Here is a 12,117-nt window from a genome sequence, read left to right as displayed (position 1 = left end):
GTTTTCGCTGCCGGCTTTCGCATCCATTAGTGCCACCATGAAAGGTGGCGCTATTGGGCGTGCTACTGACGATAACGTGGCTTACCTTATCGCCGCCAGCGAAGACACCGCAGAGTCCGCCTCCTCACCACCCCGACTCCGCCCTGACTCCACCCTTCGCATGCTATCGCACGCGAAAAGGGACTTTTCGTGTGCGATAGCAGCTTATCGCACGCGATAAGCGTTACAAAATGACCCCCTTGGTTTGGTTTCAACAAATCATTTATATGCGACCAAAAAATGTATAACAACTTCTGCTGTTGAATCTAGTTTTTGACTGGTAAAGAGTTCTAATTTTTGAATACAAAATTTCTGCATGTCCTGACACTGTATGCAATGCGAAAAATACACAAGACCTTTTAAGATCCACCTAGGAGATCCATTGTTTACTTGAATGACTCAGTCTTAGAACCATTATTGATGTATATCAATAAATTTTGGAGTCCTATGATTACTCTGATACAGGGGTGGCGCATCCTTTAGGTGAACTTAGGTGGTCGCCTATGGCGCTGACCCTTAGGGGACGCCAAAGAGCAGAGGAGATTCATCGGGCTGTGAGCAGTGCACGCTGCTAGTGGCCCTGAGAAGCATACAGTGGGCGACGCAAACAAGATAGGAGGAGTCGGGCTGGGGACCAGCGTGGCGCAAATGGGGGGGGGGGTGGGTGCAAGGCAGAAGTCGCCTAGGGCAACTACTACCCTTGCACCAGCCCTGCTGCAATACAGTCCTATATACAGGACACTAAACATTTTTTGAGCATTTATTTTATTTATTTATTTTTAATTTTTATAGACCGAAGTTCTTGTAGGAACTACAAATCAATCCGGTTTACATACAACTTTTAAATGCCCAAAAAGAGTAGTGGGTTTTACATAGAACAGTTGAACAATAAAACAGGTAACAATAGAACTAACAATAATGCTGGAACAAATAGAATAGATAACCAATTAAACATAGTAATATAGTAATAAATATTATATAGAAAATAAATATAAAAGAGATAGAGTAAATGGAGTGTGAGTACAGTATAAATACAAAAGATGAAAGAGCTCAAAAATTAAGGTACAGTTGAAAAAAAATCATAATAGGAAAAACAGTGAGATAACCCATGATTTGGGTTAAAAGACTTGGGTTAAAAGCATGCTATCTGAATTTCAATTCACAAACTAATATATTATTGGTAACCGTAAATGTGGTTTCATTATATCCTAGTATACTGCAAGATGAGACATTAGATGTCATCGCCAAATTACTGAACAATAGAACAAGGTCACACCTGTTTTCAACAGAGTTTATTGTGAAGTTGGCCAGAATAGCATTAAAAGAAAATTATTTTCTTTTGGACTATGGCTCCATCATTGACAAATCTTTTTATGGCCCATTTTGAATACATCTGAATAAGAGTTTCCTCCTTCATTAGCAATATCCTTATCTACAAGAGATATATAGATGATATTTTTATGATTTGGTCAGGTACAGTACAGGAATGATAACTTTTTTTTAATTTTTAAATTCATGCAGCGACCCTATTAAATTTGAAATGAAATATCATTATTCCTGTATTTCTTTTTTGGATGTCACAATCAGCAGAAATGAAGATGGACAATTTGCTAGCAACATTTTCAAGAAGGAGAGTGATCATAACAGTTATTTGCATTACACCAGTTCATATCCATCTAATCTGAAGGACAGTATTCATTATTCACAATGTTTGAGATATAGAAGCAATTGCTCAGTTATTGCCACTTTTAAAATTGAATCAAATATTTATTCTCTCAATTTTTACAAGAAGGATATTCATACTCTACAGTAAAGAGAGCATATTAACGTGCACTTTAATAGAGATGCTTTATTAACTGAAATGGGAAATAAAGATAAAGAGTGGTGTCCCCACAGGCGTCTTTAGATATTCACATCTCTCATCCCAAATCAAGAAGATATTAAGGAAACATTGGTCAAATGTATCTTTATAAGACTGTTTCAAAGACCAGGATTTGAGAATTGCATATTCAAGAGGATGGAATCTGAAGGAACTACTATGGTTGTCTTTTTTTTTCAAGACAATACCATTCAAAAACCTTTTCTCTTAATAGGTCATCGAAAATGTGGACATTGGTGTGTTCGGTTATTACATCAGCCATAGAGTTCATCCATCTTGTACTAAAATAAATGTTTAAATGAATTTTTTTACAACTTCAACCAGTACTCATGTTACATATGTAGTCAAGTGTCCATGTGACATATTGTAAGTTGGTAAGATGATGTGTCAACTTAAGGTTTGCATGTCTGAATACCATAGTTGTGAAGCACCTTTGGCATGGCATTTCATTTCCAACAATCATAGATTTAAAGATTTGACACTGTGTTATCAACCAGATACATAAATATCTGAGAGGGGGGAGATGTAAATTTGGAACTCTGTTGATGAGAGCAAACATGGATTTATGGACTTAATACCATGAACCATATGGATTAAACACAGAGATTGAATGGCATTATTTTTTATGAGAACTAACCATTCTGTATTTATTTTTAATTCTATGGGAAGAATATACAATTTAATCTCATAACCCAATGGCTATTTCCACCATTTTCAGAATTCAGGACATGATGTACATTATTCCACATTTCAGACACCTAATAGTCCATATATATCTACATTCTTTTTTTTTTATGTACATCACTTCCTATATTCTGATAATGGCAGAAAACACTGTGGATCTGAACAGTGACCATCCCCCTGAGGAAGAATGCTATGCTGGAAACATAGACCTGTGTCGGGCATATGAGTTGAGCACACAGTCATCATGCATTCTCTGTCTTAAACATGGTGAACTAAATCAGAACACTTTCATGATAATGAGAAGAGCTTACAGAAGATAAATCATTTTAAAATTAAAAAGAAAGATAAATACTGAACATTTTATTTTCGTTTGTATACATTTTTTTTTCAAAAAAAGAGAATTTAGAAATATAGGACTACTAGGAATCTGAAATGTGGAATAATTCAACCAATGATTGTATATAAGGCTGAAATGCATATAAGCCCGGATGCGTGTAAAATAAAATTGGGATTTAAGCGCATGCCCAGACCATGCGCGTGCATTTTACAACAGGCCCGGCCATGCACATAAATCCTGATACGCGCACAAGTGCTGGGCCCTGAAAAAGGGGCGAGACATTAGCCACTGTCCCAGGCAAGTGCGTGCCAAAACTACTTCTACTCCTGAGGAGCAATAAGTAGTGAAAAAGAAACATTTGGGGTAAGTAGGTGGGTAGGGGTTGGGGTCAGGGTGGAGAGGGGAAGGGAAGGAAGGTTAGGCGGGGGGGGGGGGGGGGGGGGTGGTAAGGAAGTACCCTCCCAGTCCAATCCTTAATTGGAGCGGACGGGAAGGGAACTGGGGAAGGCCCGATTGTGTCGCCGCGCGTATTTAATGAAAATCCCCCGCCCTGCACGTGCCGCCCACATTTGCGCATGTGGATTTTAAAATCAAGTGCGCATGTGCACACGGCCATCAAATTTTATAACATGCACATGCCGATGCATGCATGTTATAAAATCGGCATGTCCATGTGTGTCTACCAGGAACTGCATGCACATGGACGGCCACGCGCTCCTTTTAAAATCGACCTCTAATTTTCAAAGGGCCACGCAAATAAATACCAGCAGTTACGCATGTGGCCGGACCCTACGCGCATTTTCTAAAGGGCCCAGCCATGCGCTTAACCACAGATACGTGCACAAGTGCCAGACTTTGAAAAAGGGGTGTGCTGGTGGCCAACGCAGCGGTGGCCAGAGAGCGGGAGGAGATCGCGCCGGGAGCCCCCCCCACTGGACCCCAGGTAATTTAAAACATTTTGCGGGGGGTTCGGGAGGGTGGGGGATTTGTTTTAAAGGTTCGGGTGGGTTTTAGGGTTTTTTTGGTGTGCCGGTTCTCCAGCGCCCTATTTAACGATACAATACAAATGCCCCTGACGATAAATCGGGGGCATTTGTATTGTATCGCGTATCTAACGATTTTGGACGATTTTAAAATTATCTGACAATAATTTTAATCGTTCAAAAATGATTCACATCCCTAGCGAGCAGAATGGTCAATGGAGCAGGCAGAGAGAGGTCAGTACCAGAGTCAGTCCGAAGGTACTACCTGGGAAAACAGGACAGACAGCTGGAACAGAAGGACGCTGGAACAGGAGGAAGCTGGACAAGGCTGGAACAGTAGGTTGCTGGAACAAGACTGTGAACGTGGAGGCAAACTAGTACACATGCAGTTCCGATCCGATTGCCAAGGCCTGGAGGAGCTCGCGGCTGCTGCTGGGGAGGCCGACCTGTGACCTGCAGAGGAGTAGCGATGTGAGCAGGCCCGTGCACGGGCTGAGCGCAGACAGGGCATGCAACATAATCGACCGCATATAAACAATTGTTGTAAAGGAGACCGAGATCTATAAACCAGTATATGACAACTAGCTGGGAATTATAAAATAGAGAAAGAATAGTATTAATTCCAGATGAGATAATATGTTTCTAGAATGGACAAATCAGATTAGATAAAATACTACAAAACTCGTAGGAGTAGCGTGATCCGCGATTGGACCATTTGAAATCCCTTTCACTTACTTACAAGCAATACACTGTGTATATAAGTAGACATTTCTCCAGAATGCCATACTCAAGCAAAATAGATAATGAAATATCGTCTGGTAACGACCATTATAATAGCAATATGAACTTATAATTAACACTAGAAGACCATCCCGAAGATGTTTAAATACCAATACTGTTACCATAATCCTTTTCCCTTCTTTTCCTTATGCTCCCTTTTTCTCCACCAACCTCTCCCCAATCTCTTCTTATTTCCCACTATTAATTTATGCATCAATGTTTTTAATGGTTTATTCTCTGTTTGATTTTTGAAAACCGTTATGATGGCTGCACCGAATGACAGTATATAAAACCGAACAAACAAACAAACAAACAAACAAATAAATAAATAAATAATATAACTTTAGGGGCAGATGTCACATTATCATTCAAAATTTGAGAGTACAATCGACACACTACTGGTGAGCGTTGACAGGGCAGCTGTTTGAGATATGATTCAGTTTACAATGTATATTCACAAGTTTTTCTGGTTTTAGGAAAATACCTTGATGCAGCCAAGTATGGCAAAACGTGAATCACATCGGACTCCAGGTTGAATTCAGTGTATCTGAATATTTTAACCAATTTAATTTTGGAGATTATCATAATTTATTTTCATTTAATTTCATTTTTGAACACCTCAATGTCTTACTTTAAGAAATTTAAAAAAGAAGGGATACAGACTTATGATTATACCGATAACACTTCTATGTGATTTATAACACAATGTGCTAGATGAAATCTTTTCCTTCATAAAAAAAATCTTATATAATGTACATTAAATTGAACTTTTTACAATCTGGGCAATATTGTTTGTATTTTACATACTATATTTCCTCCAACATTACTGTGTTATTTTGTAAGCCACCCTGAGCTGTGTAGAAATGGCATATAAATACAAGAAATAAATAAGTAGAAGATAGGAAAGATATTCAAGATCTTTGAATATCTATTTCTTCATGCATTTGAAGAATATGCCAAATTTGGACAGCTACTTCTCCATGGCCGGGGTAAGCCAGGGGTGCTCAAACTGGTCCTCAGGTTTTCAGGATATCGCTAATGAATATGGGCCGGATTTATGCGCGCAGGGCACTCGTGCACCGGCGCGCCTATTTTGCATAGGCCGCTGGCACACGCACAGCCCCGGGACGCGCGTAAGTCACGGGGCTTTGTAAAAGGGGCGGGGAGGGGCATGTCCGGGGGTCAGGGGGCGTGTCTGAGGCGGGACTGGGGGTGTGGCGCTGACCCGGGGGCGTGGTTGAGGCCTCCGGACCAGCCCCCGGGTTGGGTGATGGCGCGCCAGCAGCCCGCTGGCGCGCGCAGATTTACACCTGCCGAAAGCAGGCATAAATCTGCCAACAGTTGGGGGGGGGGTTTAGATAGGGCCGGGGGGGGGTGGGTTAGGGAGGGGAAGGGAGGGGAAGGGAGGGGAAGGTGCGGGGGGTGGAAAGAAAGTACCCCCCTCTTACGCCCCCTCTTAGCAGGCCCAGGTTTACCTGGGTGGTCCTGATGGAAGGCTTTCAATAAGTCCTTATCAAGGATGTTGCGGGCTGGCTCCCATGTGTTGTCCTCAGATCCACAACCTTCCCAGGCAATGAGGTACTCCCAGCGACGTTGATGGAATCTGACATCTAGAACCTCCCAGACTTGGTAGGTGGTGTCTCCTGGCACAGAAGGATCTGCAGATTCGGGAGCTCGGGGATGGTACCTGGAGAGGATGAGAGGCTTCAAAAGCGACACATGGAAGACATTGTGCACATGCATCGAGGAGGGTAAGCGCAAGCAGTAGGAAACGACTCCTACGTGCTCGGCAATGCGGAATGGTCCACAGAATCTGGGCGCGAGTCTGCGGGAAGGAATCCGAAGTTGTAGATTCTTTGTGCTCAGCCAAACACGGTCTCCAGGGAGGTAGATTGGTGCTGGCTTACGGTGGCTGTTTGCCCATCTTTTGGCAGCAAGAGTATTTATTTATTTATTTATTTTGCATTTTTATATACCGTCATTCTTGTATCAGATACAAATCATACCGGTTTACATTAAAAACAGAGTATGCAGGAAAACAGGTTTCCTAAGTCAAATATATTGAACATATTTAATAAACAAAGGATTACTAAACACTATGAAAAAGGTTAATTAACAAAGGAAAACTTAAGGGAATTAAAATAAGCGTAGCACAAAGGATTGCACGAAGGGGTGCACCAAAGGGAGTGCCCCTTTGGTGCACCCCTTCGACGCGCGACGCCTGGTGGAATGTGACCATTTACCGGCTCGCCTCTGAGCGTGATGACGTCAGGGGGGCGCGGGTCTCTTCATCCCTGAGTTCACAGCTTTCTCAGTTTCAGCCCTTTGCATCTTCTTTTGGATAGACGTCCAGAGGGCAAGTAGCTGGTGGGCAGAGAGTTGCACTGCTGGCAGTGTGCTGGGTTCAGGCGAGGGCAAGGGAGGCTGAAGTTGCTTCCCATAGACAGCTAAGAAGGGAGAACTTCCAGTAGCGGAGTGTGTATGATTGTTGTATGAAAATTCCGCCCATGGGAGAAGTTTGGCCCAATCATCTTTTCTTTCGTTGACAAAGGAGCGCAGGAAGGTCTTTAGAGTCCGGTTCAAACTTTCAGTCTGCCCGTTACTCTGAGGGTGGAAAGCTGATGAGAGACTCAACTAGACCGTGAAGCATTTACATAACGCCTTCCAGTAGCGGGCTGTAAATTGTGGTCCTTGGTCTGATACGATGTCCTGGGGAAGCCCATGAAGTCGGAACACATGTTGAACAAATAAATTACTCAATACAAAAAAGGAGGATATATTATGTTCTCTTTTATGAATTTTAAAGTGTTAAATAAATTAACCTTATCAACTCTTCACATAGGAACAAATACCATCAGTATTAGTGCAAATGGAATTTAATCCATCGCCTCTCGCCACGCAATGGGCCCCAGGCAAATTCAGCATTTATTCAAGCACTTGGTATATAATCATTTGGTATTGTTCCTTTATTTATTCCAAAACAATTTCTTGATTCATATCCACTAAAAAAATTTTATATTTTATTTTCAAAAATCATTTTATCCCAAAAACCCAAAAAACTCATTTATTTATGTGTTTCTAAAATCTTATATACTATCCTTGCATAAATTAAATGTCCACCGTCATTTAGTTTGTTCAATAATTGAAATCCTAGAATGAAATCCTAGGATAAATTATACTTAGCCCCACTGTAGATGTATTGTTTCTCAAATTGTCCCGACATGGGCCATGTTTCGACTGTTTCCAGTCTTCCTCAGGGGATACTTAGTATGTTTTAATCACGGTTCCAAAACAATTTTTGTTTTTCTGCCTTTCCAGCGCTAGTCAGTTAATTTGACCTAGGACATACAAAAACATATTGTTAAAAAATATTTTAAAATAAATCTCATCACAGATGCATGTTTATTCAACCTTCCCAAAGAGATTTTTTGCAAATTCCCTCATAACAATTTTTTGTAACACTTTCCTTCCAACTCAACAAAGTTCTTTACTCACAGTGTTATTAATGCCCATTCCTTTTCATGCATTAATGGCGCCTCGGCGTTTCTTATCGCCTCCACTTCCTGTCCACTTCTTTATACCTATCATACCCGGAACTTGATGCTGTCAATCATTTTCAAAACAGCTTTATTCAATGCGATGTTCCTTCTTAGTGTTTGTCTCCTCCACTTCCTGCCCACTTGTTTTTACCATTCCTCCCCGGAACTTGATGTTGTCAATCATTTTCAACAGCCACTTTGTCAGAGGACATCCTCCTAAAATACCGACCAGTCAATTTCTTTATTCAACCCACCAGGGGTCACTGTTTTAAAATAATGGATCCATTTTTGCTCTTTTTGTAGAAGAATCAGATCAAAGTTACCACCTCTCTGGGGATATATCGGCCGTTCTGGTTCAGCATTGCATGTCGGAGGGACACAATTTTTCTGATTTTAAATTTGCAGTCATAGAACGGCCGATATATCCCCAGAGGGGTGGTAACTTTGATCTGATTCTTCTACAAAAAGAGCAAAAATGGATCCATTATTTTAAAACAGTGACCCCTGGTGGGTTGAATAAAGAAATTGACTGGTCGGTATTTTAGGAGGATGTCCTCTGACAAAGTGGCTGTTGAAAATGATTGACAACATCAAGTTCCGGGGAGGAATGGTAAAAACAAGTGGGCAGGAAGTGGAGGAGACAAACACTAAGAAGGAACATCGCATTGAATAAAGCTGTTTTGAAAATGATTGACAGCATCAAGTTCCGGGTATGATAGGTATAAAGAAGTGGACAGGAAGTGGAGGCGATAAGAAACGCGGAGGCGCCATTAATGCATGAAAAGGAATGGGCATTAATAACACTGTGAGTAAAGAACTTTGTTGAGTTGGAAGGAAAGTGTTACAAAAAATTGTTATGAGGGAATTTGCAAAAAATCTCTTTGGGAAGGTTGAATAAACATGCATCTGTGATGAGATTTATTTTAAAATATTTTTTAACAATATGTTTTTGTATGTCCTAGGTCAAATTAACTGACTAGCGCTGGAAAGGCAGAAAAACAAAAATTGTTTTGGAACCGTGATTAAAACATACTAAGTATCCCCTGAGGAAGACTGGAAACAGTCGAAACATGGCCCATGTCGGGACAATTTGAGAAACAATACATCTACAGTGGGGCTAAGTATAATTTATCCTAGGATTTCATTCTAGGATTTCAATTATTGAACAAACTAAATGACGGTGGACATTTAATTTATGCAAGGATAGTATATAAGATTTTTAGAAACACATAAATAAATGAGTTTTTTGGGTTTTTGGGATAAAATGATTTTTGAAAATAAAATATAAAATTTTTTTTAGTGGATATGAATCAAGAAATTGTTTTGGAATAAATAAAGGAACAATACCAAATGATTATATACCAAGTGCTTGAATAAATGCTGAATTTGCCTGGGGCCCATTGTGTGGCGAGAGGCGATGGATTAAATTCCATTTGCACTAATACTGATGGTATTTGTTCCTATGTGAAGAGTTGATAAGGTTAATTTATTTAACACTTTAAAATTCATAAAAGAGAACATAATATATCCTCCTTTTTTGTATTGAGTGAATTCGTAGGTGAGGATTTCTAGCTTCTGGTGATTGATTGAACAAATAAATTAGCCAAGTCAGGCGCTGAAGGCAATTTTGACAGGGGAACAAAATGTGCCATTTTGGAGAACCGATCCACAACAACCCGGATGACCGTGTTCCCGTCTGATGCTGGGAGATCCACCACAAAGTCTGTGGTGATGTGCATCCAGGGCTCCACTGGGATAGGCAAGGGGTGTAACAACCCTCTAGGCTTCCCGCCAAACGGTTTTTGCAATGCACAAGTGGGGCAGGAGTCGACAAAGAGACGAACATCTTGTCTTAACGTTGGCCACCAATAGAAGCGGTTGAGGAGGTCTAGCGTACCGGTACGGCCCGCATGCCCTCCAGTGAGGGATTCGTGGGCCCATGCCAACACGGCCCTACGAGAGCGGCGTGGGACTATGGTCTTTTCTTCGGAAGACACGAACGTGGCGGCGAGACACACTTTCTCCAGTCACCAGGCAGGGCTCTGGTGACAGGCAGGAACTGAAGCAGGTTAGGACTGAAGCAAGCAGGAGCTGAAGCAGAATTGGCTACTGGAACCAGACAGGAGCTGAAGCAGGACTGGCTACTGGAACCTGGAACCAAGCTGGAACTGAAGTAGAACAGGTTACTGCAAGCAAGCCAGACAAAAGCAAGACTTGAGCATGGAGAGAACACAAGTCTCAGGCAGGAACGGAGTTGCTAACGCAATAGCGCATTCCAGGGCATGGAGCAACTGAGAACCGCAAGGAACTCCATTGCAAGGCAAAGTCCTGGGCTCCGCGGCGGCCTTACATAGGCCGCGGCGTCTGACGTCATTGATGGGGCGGAGCTTCCAGTGGCGGGAAACGGCCTTCATAAGCGCGAACTGCGCGCGTGCGCCTAGGGAGAAGGCGTCCAGGCAGGGCTTCTCGGCAGCGTCCCCCCCGCGAGGATGCCGCAAAACAGGCCGCAGACCCTCGGAGATGGACCGGGACCAAGGAGGTAAGGGCCCAGTCGCGGCTGCCGCGACTGGGACCGTAACAGATCCTGTGTGAGGGGATATTTTTATTTTTAATTTACTCTTATGTGCTATTTTTCTTAGTTATGATTTGTTTGCTATGTTTACATTTTTATATATTGTATATAAAATTATAATTTTGTAATTTGTTATGCATCTGTTCAAGCCTCTGGGAAAGGTAGTTAAATCAGATAACAGTAATAACTGAAAGAACCATCTGCCACCTTTACATAGTAAAACAATTTCACCCTTTCCTACAACCATTACAAAACAGTCATGCAATCAGTTCTCTCTCATCTAGGACTACTGTAACACCATTTACAATGGCTTATCCCAGAAGACCTTCTTCAAACTATAGGCACTGGGCAATACAAAATACTGTTGCTAGAAGAGGCGTTCAAAATGGAAATGAGCCTCCCGTCTTCTGGAATCTCTGCATTGGCAGTTGATCTCCTTACGTGTCAAATTTAAAATCCTGTCATTCACCCTCAAAGCAAAGAATGGCAACGGCCCTTCATACTTGACCAAAAAGACGAGACTACTACCCCACCAGACACAATACCTGACCCACTCCAAACAAAGGCCTGGATTTTCTAATACCGCCGGGCTCTTTGAATAGCGCGGTATGTGGGGGTGGGGGTGCGATCACTGCCGGCTTTCGCACCCAATAGCGCCATCATATAAAAGGTGGTGCTATTGGGCGCGAAATTGGCAGTGAAAAGGGTTCTTACCTTTTGCTGTCCGCGATGTCTTCACGGCGTCCGCCCCGACTCCTCCCCCATTTAGTGATCGCACGCGAAAAGGGACTTTTCGCGTGCGATCGCTTTGAAAAATGATCCCCAAAGAAGAATACATAAATAAATAACTATCCCTTTAGCTATCTGGCTGAAGAAATCAAGAACTAGAACATTCGTTTGCATGGTACCTGAACTTTGGAATTCTCTACTCTCCCTATCCCCCCAGCCTATGAGATAACACAGAGAACATACATGCCATTCCATGAACAAGTGAAAGCTTAGCCTTTCAGCCAACCAAGCTATGAGCTAAAAGTGACCTATCCCTCAAAGGCTCACAAAAAGGCAACGGGCCATCGGAAGCTTGGCTCTTTACCAAGGGCACGAATCATAGGTTTTCAGGCTTCCATACAATATTGCTGGTGAATTTGATTTTATTTGTAATGAAAAACTGTAATTGCAGCATCAATTCATATCACATCGAGCTGTATGGAATATGTCTGTTTCACTGACTTTAATTTGTAAAGCGACCCAGTATGTAAAACATCTCACTCTTCTATTTATAATCTGCTTTGAAGTGGCTGCCC

At 41.9% G+C, this 12,117-nt stretch overlaps 1 protein-coding gene across 2 annotated transcripts in view; it reads right to left on the bottom strand.

Annotated features, from left to right (window-relative positions):
* LOC115091933 (putative N-acetylated-alpha-linked acidic dipeptidase) overlaps nt 1–12,117 on the bottom strand; it is a 126,609-nt gene that overhangs the window by 103,786 nt on the left and 10,706 nt on the right. The window lies entirely within an intron of this gene.

This window comes from Rhinatrema bivittatum, chromosome 5 (genome assembly GCF_901001135.1).
Source record: "Rhinatrema bivittatum chromosome 5, aRhiBiv1.1, whole genome shotgun sequence".
Taxonomy (NCBI): Eukaryota; Metazoa; Chordata; class Amphibia; order Gymnophiona; family Rhinatrematidae; genus Rhinatrema; species Rhinatrema bivittatum.
This window is presented reverse-complemented; position numbering and strand designations above follow the sequence as displayed.